The sequence below is a fragment of the Nannospalax galili genome, unplaced genomic scaffold, assembly GCF_000622305.1.
Source record: "Nannospalax galili isolate Female #2095 unplaced genomic scaffold, S.galili_v1.0 scaffold1087, whole genome shotgun sequence".
Taxonomy (NCBI): Eukaryota; Metazoa; Chordata; class Mammalia; order Rodentia; family Spalacidae; genus Nannospalax; species Nannospalax galili.
Window position 1 is genome coordinate 80,711 of NW_008356845.1, and position 20,046 is coordinate 100,756.

Genomic DNA, 20,046 nt, shown 5'->3' on the forward strand with positions numbered 1-20,046 from the left:
ACCTCCCCAGCGCTAGGCATGTGCCATCATACCTGGTTCTATCCGATGCTGGGGAATTGAACCCCAGGCTTCATGTATGCTAGGCAAGCACTCTACCAGCTGAGCTATATTCCCAGTCCCTAGAAAGGTGGTTCTTTCTGAAATGTTCTCACAGAAGCTTGGCCTTTCAGGTTGAGTCCCTTTGTAATGCAGCATTCTTTCTATCAGAATCCAGAGGCCCAGTGCCAAGAAGAGCAAGGAGCAATTCCAGGCCATAGGCATGCTGGCTACAAACTGCAGGGACAGCTTCACCACACCAAGCTTCAAAGCTGGAGGGACTTAGTGGGTATTACGGTTTATATGTGAAATGTGTCCCAAAGGCACATACATGTCTTTGAACACCTGGAACCCAGCTGGTGGTGACGTTTTGGGAGGTTGTAGAACCTTGGAGGCAGAGCCTAGCTGGAAACAGTGGGTCACTGGGGGTGGCCCTTGAAGGTCATCGCCTTGCCTTGCTTCTGATCATCTGGCTTTGCTTCTTGTTCTGACAGTAGAGGAGGTGGTGAGGGGTCCCAGCGCACACCTGCACCTCCAAGGGGCTGCCTGCCACCATGTCTTCCTCACCACTGTGGACTGTCCCCTCAAACCATGAGCCAAAATAAGCCTTTCCTCCCTTAAATTGCTTTGTGAGGTATTTGGTCACAGAAATGACAAAAATAATAAATAGTACAGTAGATCTGATGCAGGTGTGACTCAGCTACCTACAGGACAGCCTATTCATTAAGAACTCCTAAGGACACAGAGGCAAAGAGAATTCACGTTCAATACTCACCTTCGACTTCAACCAGATTGCTAAAGATGAAAGACTTCACATTCCCCTAGAAGCCTAGAAGCTCCACAGTCTTCTGGGTCATTCTGTCCTAGGAGAAAACAACAAACAGGCTTGTTAAATTACTCATAGGTGAACTGTGGATTCACATGGCCTTAAATGCAATGCTCACATTTCATAGACAAGATGAAGTTCAATTAAGAACAAACCTCTGTGATGATACACGCAGAAGCTTGGTTTCAGGGGCTTCATGTATTTAGGTAACAGCTGGCCCACTTCTTCCCTGCCTTTCATTCAAGGTCAATGAAAACACCATTTATCGTTCTACTGATGGTGAGCTAGAGATGGTTCTAGAAAGCCAAGGTTGAGGGTTGAAGGTTGGTTGAGACTGCAGCAGAAAAAAGCTTCTGTTGGGAAGTTACCTCTTTGTTGAATGTGTTCTAGTGAATGTAAAATGAAGGGCACCCAAAATCCATACTTGGGAGTGCAGAATTTTGGAGCTGGCTGGGATACCTTATGGATAAGAAAAGGAACAAGTTCCAGAGAGTCTAGCACGACCTAGCAACCAGCTACTGGTCAAGTCAGAGTTAGAAGCCAGTGCTCTTCCTGCTAAATCACCCTTAACTTAGGTTGAAATAATAGCTTTTATGAAGGCTTTTGATTTACAAAACCACTCTGAGTGCATGTTGATTTAAAACAATCTTTCTAAATATGGAAGTCATTTTCATTTTTGCAATGAACTTCTGATAATAAATGCAGGTTTCCATAGAGTCCCACCAGGGGGTGACAAAAAAGACAGTCTTCAGTATGGTCCCATATGTTTAGACAGAGGTTGATTTCGCTAAGCTCTGGGAAGAAATGATGTTCCCAAAGAAAGACATTGTGTCCTTCCTGGCTCCTCTGCACCTTGGAAAATCTTAGTGCTGAGCTTGTGACCTTCGGCTAATGGAGTTCAAACCTCTCATCACACCTAGAGACACCGCAGTGTGGAACCCATCAAAGAAAGCTGGCCAGAGAAAACCAGACAAAATGTGTATTAACTGAGCATCTGTTCAGCCAGGCTCCAAGCTCCAAGCTTTAAACACATGACCTCACAGTCAGCTCTCAGTCACACAGGAGGTATGTGCCACATGTCTCCATTTTACAAACAGGGTCATGAAGGCCCAGAGGCGCTGTGCTCTTTGGCTCAGCTCTCATGTACCCGAGGATCTGCTGCATGGTAGTCACCAAGATAGGTGCTGTGTACACAGAGGAACAATTAGCACATTTTCTGTCTCCGGTGAATTCACAATGTAGCATGGGTGGGCCAGAGGAGTTCGATGGCTTAAATACATCTGTGTTGTTCAAACCCCAATTTTCCACACGTTAGAAGGACAAGACACTCCCTTAAGTGGGTTTTTCTTTTCTTCCTTTTCCTTCGTGTCTCCTACCCACAGTACTAGGTATTGAATCTACAGCCTTGTACGTATTAGGCAAGTAGTCTACCACTGAACTATATAGCCCCAGCCCTGTTTTATTTTGAGACAGGGTCTCACTAAGTTACCCAGTGTGGACTTGAACAAACTCTGTTAACATAACACAAGACAGACCTTGAATTTACAATCTTCCTGCCTCAACTTCCCTGGGAAGCAGCTGAGATTATAGACCTTTTCCTCCAGGCCCACCTGAGGTGGGTGGTAGCATATGGTATCCAAGAACTTGGGAAAACAAGACAGGCAGATCCCAAGTTCCAGGCCATCCTGCACTATGAAAAATAAAAATAGGGCTGCAGAGATGGCTCAGCAGTTAGGAGCACTGGCTGCTCTTGCAGAGGACCTGGGTTCAGTTCCCTGCACCCACATGGTGGCTAACGGCTATTGGTAACTCCAGTTCCGGGGAATCCAACGCCCTCTTCTGACCTCCACGGGTACTGCACTTCAAGGGTGCAATTACATACATGCAGGCAATGCACTCGTACACATAAAATGAAATAAAAATAGTAAATATTAAAAAATAAAAATAAAACAGATGAATGTACAAATAAACAGAACAATAGAGACTAGAGGAAGGTATGTTGATAGTAAAGGTAAGAAAATTCGCATGGATATGTGTCTAAATTTCTCTATCACTCATCAATCTGTTCGAACTGCTTTGCAGTATAAGATGTATTTGCTTTGGCAGGGTCATGTTAGAAAGAAGTGTGAAGGCCACTGACTTTCAGAACAAGGTGACCACTGTTCTCTTAGAGGTTCATATAAAACAGTGAGTGCAGAGGAGCCAGTGTCTGCAGGGGGATGAACAGACAGGGAGTTCCAGAACAAATCTGCCAGCTACAGTTTGTTCCTCCCAAGTGAAGTTTCTTAAGGATGAAACGCTCAAATCAAATGCTCAGAATTAGGAGCCTGAGAAGCTCTGGGGGAAGTTTCAGGGGTAAGTCAGGAACACAGGGTTGGTGTTTCCCTTTTCCTTCAGCCTAGGACTGAGCACTGGCCACCTACCAAGCCACAGAATGGCTCCATGACACCAGCTCTGTATTTGTGGGATGGAACAAGGATCCAGAAGAGGAGATAAAAACCTCAAGAGGACGGAAGCCCAAGTCTATCCCTAATTGTTAGAACTAGGATGCTGCCAGAAGGCCTATAAAGCACTGGTTTGAATGGCTCCTCCATCTCACCGTTACTCAAGAGCAGGAGAGCCAGGAGTCCGTGGGCTGTGTGGGAGGAGGCAGGGAGCCAGATTCAAGCTCAGCTCTTCAAATGACCGTAATTCCTAAGCACAGCCTCCTTCAGGATGACATGTTATTGCGATCCTTTTCAGGATAAAATAGGGGCTAAGTTTTCTGTTATGAAACTTCTTCAGACATGCTTTGGCTATCATGTTTACAAGCTGAGGATTAATAACCCCACTCAGGTTTCTGAATACGGACTCATGGCTAGAGAAACAAGGTCCACCTAGAGACCAAGCTCGTGCCACCATGCTAATTCCTCCCGATGTGGGGTTTGCAATGATGAGGCAGGGGTCAGTGTGCTATTTTGGTGACCTAGTAATTGCGCATCTACCTGTTAAGCAATGACATGAGATGACAGCAAGATTAATTATCTTATCCACTATCGAATCTAATCTTTGTCTAGGCAGATGTGTAGACCTGACAAGAACTGGATCCTATACAAAACAAGCAGCTACAGAAACACACAAAAAACCTCGATGTTCACATTCTGTGTTCCTGTGCCTACCATGTGTGATACAGCAAAAATAACAAAGCCACTAGCAAGTCTTCCTTCACTACAGGTTACCAAAGGAGAGAACATTAGCTGATGTCCAAAGGTAAGGCATGTATTTTTAAAAAATATTTTATTCATTATTTTTACTATATGTGTATGAGCATATTGCCTGCATATGTGTAAGTGCACATGTGTTGTGCAATACCTGCAGAGGTCAGAAGAGGGAATTGGATCCCCTGGAACTGGAGTTATGGACAGTTGTTAGTTGTCTTGTGGGTGCTAGGAACCAAACCTGGGTCCTCTGCAAGAGCAGTCTGTGTTCTTAACCACCAAGCCATCTCTCCAGTCCCCAAGGCATGTATTTTTTAAAAGTATTCTATTAAGAAGCAAATGGAGGAGCTGGAGAGATGGCTCAGAAGTTAAGAGCACAGACTGCTCTTGCAGAGGCCCTGGGTTCAATTCCCAGCACCCATGTCAGGTGGCTCACAACCACCTGTAACTCTAGCTCCTAGGAATAAGACACCCTCTTCTGGCCTCCTCAGGCACTGCACTCATGTATACAAACCCACACCCAGACACACACATGTACACATAATTTTTTTTTTTCTGGTCTTTTTGAGACAGGGTCTCCCTATAGCCCCAGCTGTCCTGGAACTCACTATGTGGACCAGGTTGGCCTTGAACTCACAGGGATCTGCCTGCCTCTGCCTCTGCCTCCCAAGTGCTGAGATTAAAGGTATGCACCACCACGCCCAGCATACGCATAATTTTTAAAGTAAAAATAATCTTTTATAAAAAAGAAGCAAATGGATAGTTTGTGTGAAAATACTTCCTGAACAAAAAGGTAGTCTGGAAGTACTCACCATTTTTGTAATTAGTATCTATAGTAACAAATTATCATGTGAAAATTTAAAAGCATTAGTGCATATAGGGGATAAAACTGCACTTGATTATTTTGTTTGTTTGTTTGCTTGGTCTTTGAGACAGGGTCTCCCTGAAGCCACTGCTAGCCTGGAACTATGTAGATCAAGCTAGCCTTGATTCATAGAGATCTGCCTGTTTCTGCATCCTGAGTGCTGAGATTAAGGCATGTGCCACCATGCCCAGCATTATTTTTTGAGTATGTAATTTTCACACATTTTATTACTTGTTTATTTATTCTTTTTTAAATATTTATTATTTTTATTTTATGTGTATGAGTGTTATGCCTGCATGTAGGTAATTGCACCCACGTCATGCAATGCCCGCGGAGGACAGAAGAGGCTATCAGGTCCCCTGGAACTGGAGTTACAGACAGTTGTTAGCTGCCATGTGGCTGCTGGGATTCAAACCTGGGTCTTCTGCAAGAACAGTCAGTGTTCTTAACCACTGAGCCATCTCTCCAGCCCTATTTATTCATTATTTAAAGAGTCTCTCTATACAGCACAGATGAGCCTCACACTCACAATCCTCAGTCCTCAGTCTCCCAAGTGATTTGATTACAGGTGTGCCCCACCACACACAGCCCACATATCTGTATTTTTAAACCAAGGACTCAAATTCAGGTAACAGATTCAAGGGAAATACAATGGAGAATTAAATATAAACTTGTCTTTCATAGCCAGAGTGAAAATGGGCTTTGGATACTAAATTGGTCCTAGAATCTTCAACTTAAGGAAGAAGAGACATTAAAGACATGCCCAGGTCTCACAACAGACCACAATGACACTAAAGCCCTTACTGCCAACTCTAAGCTTGCTCATGACTGTGGTTATTATTTTGTGGCTTCTTATGGAGCTACAAATTGTTTTCTACCCTTTATCCAGAAAATAATAACATGGAAGGTGACATTGTATTTATTGTGATCACAGAATCAATGGTCTAGACTGGAAAGCTTTTTCTGAATGCTTGCAAAACAGCATCATTTTGCTGTCCATCTACATTTCCAAAGCAGTTCATTTCCTTCTTAACCTTTAAAATGATTTCTGTTTTAAGCTTTCCTATCTCATTCAAAGCTTGATGCTAAACATTATGTTTTTTTTTTTTTTTAAGTCTCAAAATTGTAGGTAACACAAGACAGGGTCACTAAGGTGATTCTATCAGTTGACAGAATTTAGCTTAAATATGTCCAAGTTTTATCTACAGGTTTTTCAACAGATAAAGTACAAGAAGAGGGTTCGGAAAGTATTCACAGTACTAAAAAGAGATGAAAGGATATCATAAATATTTTTATTTATTTTGGTACTGAGGGTTCAGTCAAGGACCTCACACATGCTGAACAGCTACCTGACTACCGAGTTATACCCTTGGCCCCATTAGATATTTTTTTCTTTATTTTATTTTTTATTACATTTATTTATTTGTATGGGAAACAAGAGTTAGAGTTTCCCTTTTCCTTCAGCCTAGGACTGAGGGCTGGCCATCTATTAAACCAGAGTGGCTCCCTGACACCAGCTCTGTATTTATTGGGTGGAGCAAGAATTCAGAAGAGGAGATAAAAACCTCAAGAAGACGGAAGTCCAAGTCTATCCCTAATTGTTCCAACTGAGCATGCCAGAAGGCCTACAAAGCACCAGCTGGAATGGATCCTCCACCTCACCATTACTCAAGAACAGGAATACGGGGAGGGAGGCAGGGAGGCCAGGAGGCAGGAACCAGGACTTAGGTCCTTCCACCATGTGGGTCCCAGGGGTTGGATTCAGATTTTGGTGGCAAGTGCCTCTACCAGCTGGGCCATCTCTCTTTCAAATGCATGGCTGCACAGTGGCGTGCTAAGATTGTTAAAAAGAAAACACAGGAAGTGACAGGTATGGCTGTTTAAGCACAGAGGGGCTGGTGCCGGGGCGGGCACAGGGACTGGTTTCTGGGACAGCAGCATGAGCTGTTTCCTGGATTGGCTTGGATGGAATTCACCTGTAGCAATGCATTAAGGTATACTCTTGGCATAGCTTTCTGTATTTCTGGGGTTTTCTCCTAAACTAGGGGGATTTACAGGAAGAAATCATTTCTTTGAAGTAAGGGACCAACAATACAGTGATTGGTCACTTGGCATTTGCAGGCCTGGTATTTCAAAGAGAACTGAATAAGCTCACTTTCCCTCATGTGGCAAAGGGAGGCTGCGAGTGGAGGGGCATGGTGCACACTGTCTGTGAGCTCTGTTAACCCCAGGCAGCCTCAGACGCTCTCCTCCTCCTCCTCCATAAGCAAGTGCTCATAGCGTCTTGGATAGCAGGTGTATGTAACCCACTGTACCAACAGACAGAGATCCTATACCTTCAGAACTAACTTGAAAATCTGGTGTCTGGAGGCTGGAGAGGTGGCTCCATGGTTAGGAGCAGGTACTGCTCTTGTAGAGGACTGTGAGCCACATTGGGTGGCTCACAACCACTTATAACTCCAGCTCCAGGGGATATGACACCCTCTTCTGAACCCCGAAGTCACTTGCACCCACGTGTACATACCCACACACGGACACATAATTAAAAAGATGAAAATAGGGACTGGAGGGATGGCTCAGTGGTTAAGAGCTCTTCCAGAGGATCCAAGTTCGATTCCTAGCACCCACATGGCAGCTAAACACCTATCTGTAACCCCAGTTCCAGGGAATCTAATGCCCTCTTCTGGCTTCTGCAGGCTTTACATTGACATGGGTGCACTTACATATATGCAGGCAAAACACCCATACACACAAAATAAAAATAAATAATGAAAATAGATCTTTTTAAAAAATATAGTGTATAAATGCACATCTTTAGTTTGCTTGCTTGCTTTTAGGTGTGTGTGTGTGTGTGTGTGTGTGTGTGTGTGTGTGTGTGGTGAATGCATGTGTGGGAGTACATTCGTCAAATGTAGAGATCATAGGTCTACATCAAGAGGCCTTCCTCAATTGTTTTCTATCTTACTTTTGAGGCAGGGTTTCTCATTGAACACAATGTTAACTGATTTGGCTAGGCTGCCTGGTGAGCAGGTCCCTGGACTCACTTACGTCTGTCTCTCCAGTGCTGGGGCTGAAGATCAATGCTGCAGTGCCCAACATGGGTGCTGGGGATCCAAACACGGGTCCTCACGCCTGCGCAGCAAGCACTTTACCCTCGGCCCTGTTTTTAGGTTTTAATCAAGCACAGAACAGCTTGGAATTTCTTCTTCCAGCAGAAATAGCTGAGATAAACTCTAGGTAAATGCTACCAAACCACAGGCCAAGGCCAGTAGTCTCACTGTCTGCGAAATAAGGAGCCTGGGCACTCAGCCCCCACTAGCAAAGGCCTCCCTGTACCTCCTGGCCTAGCTCCAGGGTGGAAAAAGAAAGCACATGGCTGGGGCGGAGCCAGGGTCTGCAACTCCAGCTCTCCAGAGTCCAACTTCTCTCCCTCTGCAGCTGAATAAAAACTGGCCTTTTTCTGTTTGTTTGCTCCAAGAGCTGTTTAACATAGGAGTACAAAGGGCCGGTGGGAAAGCCACAGCCATGTGGACTAGAATGGTCTCCAATCACAATAAACACTCCCAAAGAGAGAGGAAGACGGTAAGCGATAGATTTCCTTTCTGCCATTCTTTAAAATAAATGCACAACCTCGGAGGAGGCAGCTGACATGCTTCCACTAGATGAAGGGCAGAGAATAACAGAGCTATATGTACTAACTGCACTGTACCAGACTCCATTCCAGGCTGAAGTTTGGCAACTACTTCCCAGGAGACCGAGGATCTGGAGCTTGTCCATAAGGAGAAGTCAAATTTGCTGCCCTGAAATCAACAAGGATTCTTTCCCTCTTATTAGCCCTTGGCAGTGCGGCATCCAGAAAGATGCTGGGCTCTGACACATTCTGCAGGGCCTCCCGCATCCTCCAAGTTGAGTTTTAAGCCTGCTGAGAAACACCAAGACGGTTTAGAAACCCCAGCCACAGCAGTTTGCAGCCAACGGCAAGCCAAACCGAAATTCTGGGCTGCAACATTTTGGAGCCTTTTCCCCTGAAGCATGTGAGCAAAATCCACAAGGTTTTAAAGTAACATGTGATGGTTGTGAATAGATATAAGGAGTCCTGACTTCTCCACAGATCCACCCCTTCCAGCGGCAGATTCCATGTGTCTTTCTACCTTACTCTCTTTGAACATGATTAAAGCATGGGGCATGTGCATGCTAGGAAGCCCCAAAATATACCGTCAACAAAGAATCCTGTACTCCCATCACTGCCAGAAGAGGGTGTAAGAACATAGCTTCTCCAGTGCCAAACAAAGCTGGGTGTGGTAGCACACACCTGTAGGCCCAGTATTTGGGAGGCAGAGGCAGGTTCATTGAGAGTTCAAGACAGCTTGGGATACATAGTGAGTTCAAGGTTAGCCTAAGCTACAGAGTAGGACCCTGAGTGAGCAAGTGAGAGAGACTGAATGGGGGGGGGCAAAGGAGGAGGAGGAGGAAGAGGAGGAGGGGAAGGGAAGAAGAGGAGGAAGAAGAAAGAAAGAAGGGAAAGAGGGAGAAAGGGAGGGAGGGAAGGAGGTAGGGCTTAGCAGTTAAGAGCACATACTGTTCTTCTAGAGGACCAGAATTTGGTTCCCAGTACACACATCAGACATCCCACAACCCCCTGCAACTCCAGTTGGTCTTCACTGGCACCTGCACATATTGTGCACATACCTCCATATGAATACACACATAAATAAAAATTCAAAAAAAATCTTAAAAAGAGGGGGCACAGAAGGAAAAGAAAAAAAAAGACAAAACCTGCTTCATCTTCAACACAAAAAGATCTGCCCGGCGCCAAAAGAGACCTCATTCTAATGACTCAGGCATGGAAGGGATCCCACCAGATGACAAACCCTTTCAAGTCTACCATAGTTCCATCAATGCCTTTATCTGTTGCTAAAATCAACAGTCCAGGTGCTGAGCTGAATGACAAGAGGAAGCCTCAGCAGTTTCAGGGGGTGACTCAGGGCTATGACTAGTGCTGCCCCCAGTGATGCACCGGGCACAACGCACATCACAACTGTGACATCACTGTATGTTCTTCATTGACGGGTTTTTGTGTCATATGTGTTAACATCCATGGAACCAATCCAATACAAGTAAGCCCCTTTCGCGTATCTGTGTTGTCTTATTGGACAGTCAGCTCTTATTTACTCTATCGTCCTTTTCTTTTCTTTCTTTTTTCTTAAACCTAGGTTGGCCTCCTATGAGGCCAAGGTTGACCTTTGAACTTCAGATCCTCCTGCCTCTAGCTCCTGAGTCCTGGGATTACAGATGTATACTACCATGCCTCTGCTTTTTTTTTTTTTTTAAAATTGATTTATTTCTATTTTATGTGTGTGAGTGTTTTGCCATATCTCCAGCCCCTCAATGTTACTTTTTAAGACAGACTCTTGCAGGACTGGAGAGATGCTCAGTAGTTAAGAGCACTGATTGCTTTTGCAGAGGATCCAGGTTCGATTCCCAGCACTCACACAGCAGCTAACTACCATCCATAACTCCAGTTCCAGGGGATCCAATGCCCTCTTCTGACTTCTGCAGAGGCATTGCATGACATGGGTGCACTTACAAACATGTAAGCAATAAATAAAAAATAAAAAGAACAATAATAAAAATTTTAAAAGACAGAATTTTGCTATTTATGTAGCCCAGACTGGCCTGAAATTCAGTCTTTCTGCCTCAGCCTCTTAAGTCCTGGGATTACAGGTTTGTGTCTATCACAACCTACTTGAAAGATATTTAAAAGATAGAATTAAAATGCAGTCCCAATTTTTGGTGACTAGTGAAATAAGGGGCAAATCGAAGATCACTATGGGCTCAGTGAAACAAACCTCTGTGGAGACTTAAAGATGAAAGGCAAGAAAATCCTAACATTTGGGCCTAATTAACATAATTAACTGATTGGTGTTAGTTTAGAACAATAAAACAGCAGGCTAGGGATACAGCTCAGTTAGTAGAGTGCTTGCCTAGCATGTGTGAAGACCTGGGTCTGATACTCAACACTGCATCAAACAGGCATGGTGGGGGCTGGAGAGATGGCTCAGCAGTTAACAGCACTGGCTGCTTTTGCAGAGGACCTAGGTTCAGTTCTCAGCACCCACATGGCAGCTAACAATAGTCTGTAACTCCAGGTTCAGGGGATCCGATGCCCTCTTCTGGTCTCTACAGGCTTTGTATACACAGACGTACTTACACAGATGCAGGCAAAACACTCACATAAAATAAATGAAAAATAATGAGGGTCTGGATGCTTCTATACATGCTTCTAATTGTAGCACTCAGTAGGCTGGGGACAGGGGATCAAGAGGTCAAAGCCAGCCTCAGCTACTCAGCAAGTTTGAGGACAGCCTGGGTTACATGAAGCCTTATCTTAAAATAATAATATAAATGAAAAAAAAAAAATCACTCAGGCTCTGCCACCTCAGGTACCTTCTCATACTCCTGAACTGTTACAGTAGTTTTCTATGTTCTTCCAAGTTGCAGTCACCAGATCAACCTGCCCCAGTACAGTCAGAGTCAGTCTTTGCTTATAACTTTCAGGAGTTCCATATTGTTCAAAAGAGAAAGTCCACACAAACCAACACAATCCAATCAGCTGACTAGTCAGGATTCTCTGCCACCTCAGGTACCTTCTCATACTCCTGAACTGTTACAGTAGTTTTCTATGTTCTTCCAAGTTGCAGTCACCAGATCAACCTGCCCCAGTACAGTCAGAGTCAGTCTTTGCTTATAACTTTCAGGAGTTCCATATTGTTCAAAAGAGAAAGTCCACACAAACCAACACAATCCAATCAGCTGACTAGTCAGGATTGGAATGACTTCCAATGCTAATTCACAATGATTCCATGTGAATCTGCCAGCTCAGTGCAAACACAATGGGATCCGTAAATGATACCAAAACGATCCAGTGTGAGACACACTGTCAGATACCACGGCATAGACCCTTGGGCAGAAGGAATGGATATGTCAGTAAATAATTAGAGTTGCCCCCACTCACTACAGATTGGCCCCATCCAGAGATGCAGCCTCACACCCAAGAATTTCCCATTCATCTGATTTGCCTGCATCCCAAGCATGCTCAATTTTCTGTTGTCCAGAAATGTAGATTTTAGCTGGGCATGGTGGCACACGCCTCCCAGCACTTGGGAGGCAGAGGCAAGTAGATCTTTGTGAGTTTGAGGTCAGCCTGGACTATATAGTGAGTTCCAGGCCAGCTGGGGCTATAAGGAGACCCTTCTTTAAAAAGACAAAAAAAAGATTTTATGTGTGTGTTCTTGCGTGTGTACATACACATGTGTGCATACACATGTGGAAGCCACAGATCAACCTCGGATGTGTTTCTGTACTGTGTTCCACCTTGTTTTTTGAGACGGTCTGTCACTGAACCAGGAGCTCCCAGATGAGGCTACACTGGTTGATGAGTGAGCCTCCGGTATCCTCCTGTCTCTGCCGGCCCAGCATTGGGATTGCAGGCACGCATCACAGCAGGCTTTTCTTCCTTTCTTTCTACATGGGTGCTGAGGATTTGAGCTTGGATTCTTGTATGTTTGCATGGCAAACACTTCACCCACTGAGCCGTCTCCCCACTCCAAGATTTTCAGTATTTGTAGATCGCTGTTTCATCTCCAGGGCTTAGAACTAAGACCATCCCTACACTGTCCAGTGAACATTCATTTGCCGTTTGATTTTGCCCAATACAGCCCCTCTGTAAAAACCTGTGATATTCCCAGACACAAGCACTTGCTCCTCCCAGGGCTTCTGCAGTTGTTGGGGCACCCCTACCATAGCAAATGCAGACAATAGCCTGTAATTATCTATTTAAATGCCCGTGCATCCCACTATGTCCAGGGTGGCCCCTGTACTTTAATTAGTCATGCTTTCCTTGGTTCCTGCTGTATTGCTTAGCACCCTAGTGGAATATAACCAAAGCCAGCTTATGCTATGCCTGCCTCACTCCTCTGAGCCTGTCCGCTGCCCAAGAGAGGCAGAAGATGGTTTCTGTGTGACTAAGGCAGGATAGGACAGTAGGACACTGTATCAAGTGAGCTCTTTTGGATAACGTAAAGAAAGGGCCCTGTGGTTAAGTCTAATCACTGCTGCTACTTCAGAGGTCTATGGAATCTGGGCTTGGTGGATTGTCTTCCAATGGCTTAACGTAGCCTGGGCCCATCATGCTAAGGTGAGTGGTGCACATATCAGAATGATAAGAGATCTGCACTGGAAAATAGTACGAAAGGGTTCCCTCCCTCCCTCCTTTCCTTTTTAAACAAGGAGAGATTTACCTGAATGACTGGTCAATGTTTTTATGTATTTGAACATATGACTAAACAGTCTATTTTTAAAAAATCCATTCCATCTAAGTGAAGTTAATGTTTGGTCATTCATTTAGCCTAGCCTACAAAAGCAGTTATAATGTGGGAGTTGCCCTTGAGAAATCTGTTGTCAGAGACAACATTTTAGTTAACCAACAATTCTGTCATTTCCCCCAAAGGGAGACATTTCAATCATACTTAAGGAGGAACTGAAATTCATTGATCGATTGGCTGACTTATTAAACAATAAGCCCACAAGCCCCTGTAGACTAAAATCAGCAACTTTCCCAAGATCAGTAACTAGAATCAAAGCCCAAACAAGAGGGAAGTGAACTAGAGAGTTTGTGTCTACAGACAGTGGTCTGTACATAAATATGGAAGCACACACTGGTCACCTCTGTGGCTGCCATCCTGATAGGTCCAGGAATCACAGGGCAGGTGGGGACTGCCCATGCTCTTTGGCCAAGTCAGGTGGTAAAGAAGGTCTTCACAGGTGGAATCCCGGATGTTCATCAACCAGTGACTAGTGGAAGGGTGTTTCCAGGAGGTTCCAGTAGCACTGGGGAGGAGACCCTGACATGCCCAGTAGCTCACCTCTGGATCCTCCCTTGGGGTTACTCTCTCATCAGCAAAATCACACAGGGCAGGCTTACCCCTCTCCTGGCAGTGGTCTGAGGTGGAGAGCGGGAAGGGCTTTCAAGGCAGGATGTCATCTCACGTACTTCCTAACCTAACTCCATCTTCTCCCCCAGGGGAACCTGTAGGCAGGAACTGCATTTTCTTCAGGTTTGGCATCTTGAAGCAAATTTCCTGCAGTAAACAGCCTTAGGTAAACTGGCAGGTATGAGGGGGTGGGGCTTCAGTTCACAGGGACACACACACACACACACATACGGGACACTGACACATACGACCAGGATGGGACTGAAATTCACAATTCACAGCAGCTTACCCACAAGGCAGTAAGAACCATTACAGAGAGTTCTGAAGAAAACCAGGACCCTAAGACTGGCATTTCAGATCCTGACTCGGAGACTGCTCCCTGTTCCCTTTCCTTGTACAAAGTAAGCGGCGTCACTTTCGAAATCATTATGTGACATGAACTTCAGAGAAAACAGAGCACAGCCTAATAAAGTCTGCTTGGGGGAAAGCGTTTCAAAACTGCATCTCTGCTCAGCCCTCCCCACCGGTCTTCAAAGCAAATGAGTTCAAGCCAAGAGCAATTCTGTCTGGCAGAGACACCTGTGCTTGGAAGCAAAGTAACAGGGTACAAGCATCAGCATGACCCTGAACTTCAAAAGGAGTCCAATCACAGCCTGTGAACTCTCCCTTTGCATATCAACACCCCGGCTTCTGGATGAAGATGTGTCACTCCCATTCAGGTGCTCCCCCAACCACATTCCCCTCTAGCCCGCCCCGTGCAGCCACTTGAATCTATCCTAACCAAACCAGGACCATTTATGAAAGGGCTGTGTTTAGCTTCATCCTCTTTAGCTCCAATACTTTCTTCCAGCTAAACAATCTGCATGTAATTAAAATCGCATTGCCACAAACCTTAGCTGGTATGAAAAGTTTTACCAGATGTATACAATTGACTAGCTGTAGAATTTGGCATGCCAGCAATGGTCCCATTAAAGAGGGGCAAGCCTGGCCTGTTTTGGAGTGTAGGTTGTATGCTTTGGATCAGTTGTTTTTCACTTACAGTAACTAGGGCTTAACCCTTTGTCTACAGTCACAGAGAAGAGGCCCATATTTCAATCAACAAAGACCATTGCACCCCATCAAAATCTTACGTCAAAATTACTTGGTGGGACTGGGGAGAAGGTTGAGACAGTAAAGTGTTTGCTGTGTAAGTATGAGGACCTGAGTTGGATCCCCAGAACCCACATAAAAAAATCCAAGTGCGATAGTACACACATAATCACAGCACAAGGGAGGCAGAGACAAGGGGATCCCTGGGGTTCAAGCCTAACCTATTTGGCAACCTCCAGGCCAGTGAGAGACCCCGTCTCAAAACAAAAAGGTGGAGTAGACAGCATTTGAGGAACAATGTACACACCCTTACACACATGGACACACACAGAGACACACTAAAACCTATCTGGCTGTTTGAGGAAGGCCAGAAATTTTCTACCTCCTGAACCCAAATGAACCCTCCTAATCTTAACTAAGCTGATGCTGGTGGAGCCTCCAGGATAATGTAGAACTCCAGGATGGAGAAATTGCAGATGCCGTCCTGGCTTTTTTACTAAAAACAGCAGGCACTCTGCACAGATGGAGTGAGGCAATTTTAGGACAAAAAGAGGAAGTTCTGTGCTACTGTAGATAAAACTCAAAGTTTGTGTTCCAAGAAGGAGCAGATAAAATATGAACAGGATCAAGGAGTGAAAGGATCTCGGACAAAATCCATTTTTTAATGTGTATGCATGTATTGCCTGCATGTATGTAAGTGCACCCGTGTCGTGCCATGCCTGAGGCTCAGAAAGGGCTTTGGATCTCCTGGAACTGGAGTTACAGACAGTTGTTAACTGCCATGTGGGTGCTGGGATTCGAACCTGGGTCTTCTGCAAGAACAGCCAGTGTTCTTAACTGCTGAGCCATCTCTGCAGCCCCCAAAATCCACTTTTGAGGGACATTCCTGCCATTCTGAGACTGCTACCTTGGAGGGAGAACCTCATTCCCCTCTTGTCTCCCTCCCCCCACAGCAAGAAAACCAAAAGAGAACACCTAAGAAGGGGCAGGGGTCCGGGATACTAGACTGGACTGGTCTTTCAGCCAACTCTGGGCTGCTCTAAAATCTGATATAATTCATAGATAATATAGCTGTAAAGTTAAAATTTTGCTTTAAAGACATCCTTAAACACAGACTTCAGAATGAGTTGAAATCTCTCACAGCATGTGACAGGAAGAAACATATGTTCTTAATCTGTGGGTTTAAAATTGTTTTAGGATTACATCAAGGAGACTTATCCTCAAAAGAAAAATCAGGCCACCAACCCCAAGCACACGAGAGTAAGGGCAGGGACAGGGAATCTAACTCTCCAGTTTCACATCCTACAACATAAAGGTTGTTAAAATTCTTTTAAAGTGGACTTTCATACAGAGTTAAGCAAGCAAACAACACAGGCACCTTGGAAACCAGAGAGAGAGTTTTGCTAGATGTGAGTCCTGTTGAGCTGAGCTGAGGCTGAAGTGAAGGGTTAGGCCCCCACCACCCAGGAGAGAGTCAGAAAGAGGACTGGCCTCCTATCACCAATCGGAGCATGTGCCCAGGTGAGAATGCATTGGGCTCTTGGTACTGAATGACAAGCTATGAAATATTAAGATCAGAAAACCAATCACTGGGCTGGGGGTATATGGTAGAGTACTTGCCTAGCATCCATGAGGCCCTGGGTTCAGTCCCCAGCACTGCGTAAACCAGGTGTGGTCCTGCATGCCTATAAACTCGGGAGGTGGAGATAGGAGGATCAGAAGTTCAAGATCATCCTTGGCTACATAAAAAGTTTGAGGCCAGCCTGGGCTACATAGGACACTGACTCAAAAGAAAAAATCAGGGCTGGAGAGATGGCTCAGCAGTTAAGAACACTGTTTGTTCCTGCAGAAGACCCAGGTTCAAATCCCAGCACCCACATCGCAGCTAACAACTGTCCATAACTCCAGTTCCTGGGGATCCAACAGCCACTTCTGACCTCCGCGGACATTGCACGACACGGGTGCAATTGCCTACATGCAGGCAATACACGCATACACATAAAATAAATACAATTTTTTTAAGAATCAGAAAAGTTAGCCTAAAGAATATATTTTTTCTTTCTTTCTTTCTTTTTTTTTTTTTTTTGGTCTTTTTTGAGACAGGGTCTCCCTGTAGCCCCAGCTGTCCTGGAACTCACTATGTAGACCAGGCCAGCCTTGAACTCACAGAGATCCACCTGCCTCTGCCTCCCAAGTGCTGGAATTAAAGGTGTGCACCACCATGCCCAGCTAAGAATATATTCTTTAAGAGAGGAAAGTTGGGCTGGAAAGATGGCTCAGTAGTTAAGAGCACTGGCTGCTTTTCCAGAGGACACAGGTTCAGCTCCCAGCATACACACATATAGCACTTAATAACTAACTGTCCTAACTCCAGTTCCAGGGGATTCAACACCCTCTTCTGGAGTCTATGGGCATTGCAGCACATGGTGTACTTACATACATACAGGCAAAACCCTTATACACATAAAATAAAAATAAATGAATAAAATTATAATAAAAGAGGAAGATAATCATTTCTTGACCTTTTGGCTAAGAGCAAATGTAAAGAAGGAAGTTTAAGTTCAAGGTGTCACCCAGCGATGAAAAGTGCTTACTAGCACGCTAGAGGCTCTGGGTTCAATCCTCAGCACTGCCCCCCAAAAAAGTGGGGGTGGAGGAAAGATGAAACAATGTTTCATGCTTAAAATAATTTTAGAGGAAATTGGGCATGTGGTAAATTATAAAAACCATGATTAAGAGTGTCTAGAAAATAAAAACGGATACAGGAAGGTGTTACAGAAGGAATCACCAACTGAACTGAAGGAAAGATGGACAGATCTTTGGGAAGATAGGGAAATAGGAAGAAGAGTTTCTGGTTATAACTGGACTGGAAGTTAAGGGTTGTCTGACACCTGTGTTGCTGTCTACAAAGTTGATCACCTGTCCACTGCTAGCCTTACACAGTGTTCCCATTGAAACAGTTAAGTGCAAACCCCCATCTACAGAACAGGACATGAAGGCTGAGACTCGACGCAGGTGCCCAAGGTCACAGGTATAACAGCTGGTGTCTTCCTTGACTCTGAGCTCTTTCCACTAAACTGTCATTTCTGATGCCCTAAGCCATCTGAAGATACTATAGGAAAAAAGCATTTCACCTTATTTTCCTCTCATACATCTATTATATAAAAATGGGGCTCAACAGACATGATAGTATATACCTGAGATCCCAGGATCTGAAGGGCTGAGGCAGGAGAATAAGAGTTCAAGGTCAGCCTGGGTCATGTAGTGAGTTAAAAGCCAGCCTGGGCTACACAGTGAGATGCTGTGTCGAAACAACCAACTTGCCCCAAAACAAACAGACTCAAATGTACTTCTCCTATTTGGAAGATATTTATTTATTTACTTATCTATACTTCTAGGGATTGAACCCAGGGCCTCACACATTCTAAGCAAGTGCTCTATAACTGAGCTTACTCCCAGCTGGAAAGTATAATTAATCCATTAAAATAAAAATAGCTAATTTAGATTACTTATATTCTTTTTAATTTTTTTTATTTGGTGTGTGTGTGTGTGTGTGTGTGTGTGTGTGTGTGTGTGTGAAATGTGTGTTTATGTAGGTCAGAAGACAAATTTGAATAGGCTAAGCATGGGCTCTACCACTGAGCTCTGCGCCCCCCCCACTCCCCTTCCCTCTGGGTGGGTTTTTTTTTTTTTGCAAGGCCTTGTCAAACAATAAAACTCCATTGGAACAAACACTGCCTGATTTGTTCAATACGTTTAGGACTTCTTCCCCTTGCCAATAAAATCTGGCATTTGATCTTAGCTGTTTCCTCCCAGCCAACAAACATACCCAACTTAAAATTGGCATCTTAGTTTAACTTAAGTTTTTAAGCTTCCCTTGACTCTTCTCTCTCTCTCTCTCTCTCTCTCTCTCTCTCTCTCTCTCTCTTCCCTCCCTTCCTCCTTTCCTTTCTTTCTTTGGAGTGGATTAATAGTGGCTTTATTTTCTAGCTCCACTTAATTTGGAAAATAAGAAAACAAGGCTCAAATTGAACTAAAAAGACACTAACTTAGAAGTAAGAGTCACTGGGGCAGGAAAGACGACTCAGTCAGTAAAATTGCTTGCTATGCAAGGACCCGTTTGGATTCCCAGCATCCACATAAAAAGCTGGGTGATGTGGCACTATATTCCCAGTGTTGGGGAGGGAAAGACAAGAGGACCCCTGGGGTTCACTGGCCAGTTAGTCTAGCTGAATCAGTGAACTCCAGGTTCAACGAGAGACTCTATCTCAATAAATAAGGTGGACAGTGATTGTGGACAGTGATTGAGAAAAACATCCAGCATCAACCTCTGGCCTTCAGATAGATGCGCATGCAATCGAGGGAGGGAGGGAGAGAGAGAGAGAGAGGAAGAAGAGGAAGAGGAAGAGGAAGAAGGAGGGAGGGAGGGAAAAAGGGAGGGAGGGAGAGAGAGAGAGAGGAAGAAGAGGAAGAGGAAGAGGAAGAGGAAGAAGGAGGGAGGGAGGGAAAAAGGGAGGGAAAAAGAAAGGAAGAAAAGAAAAATCACCTTCAAAGGGTCAACGGCCCACAGACACACAAGTTGTCCTGAGAGGTGCCCACAAGGTCTAAATCATCATTCTCTCAGCTCTGGGATTAAATCCTGTTAGTCCAGGAAATTGAAAAATTCCCTTCCCAGAAGCCAGGTTGAGAACTATGTCAGGAGAGAGGGGAGCCCCTGCAGCTAAGAGGACGAGGCTGCCTTTTATCCTTCCATAATCCTATTAAGTGGCTCCTTGAAGAATGTGGTGGTGAAGTGGGTGGGTAGGAGATAACAGGCCTTTGATGTTAAGTGTCACTGAACCATAGAGGCACAACCATAATCTTGACACTCAAGACCTCATCAGCATAGTCAAACACTGAGCAGGAGGGCCCTCCAAGGAGCCCGCTCCCCTGACAGCTTGCTGTGGCAGTCGAGCAGTCCTTGCAAGATGCTCCTTGGAGATAGATAAGGGGGCTCACCTTACTGGAGTGGAAGTAATTTACTCTGTTCACTAGACGATG

At 44.7% G+C, this 20,046-nt stretch overlaps 1 protein-coding gene across 1 annotated transcript in view; it reads right to left on the minus strand.

Moving 5' to 3' along the window:
- Positions 1-20,046, minus strand: part of Scaf8 (SR-related CTD associated factor 8) — a 230,736-nt gene that overhangs the window by 29,221 nt on the left and 181,469 nt on the right. Inside the window, exon 21 of the transcript XR_003847254.1 lies at positions 812-899. The gene's annotated coding sequence lies outside the window, so the exon portion shown is untranslated. The remainder of the gene's footprint in view (positions 1-811; positions 900-20,046) is intronic.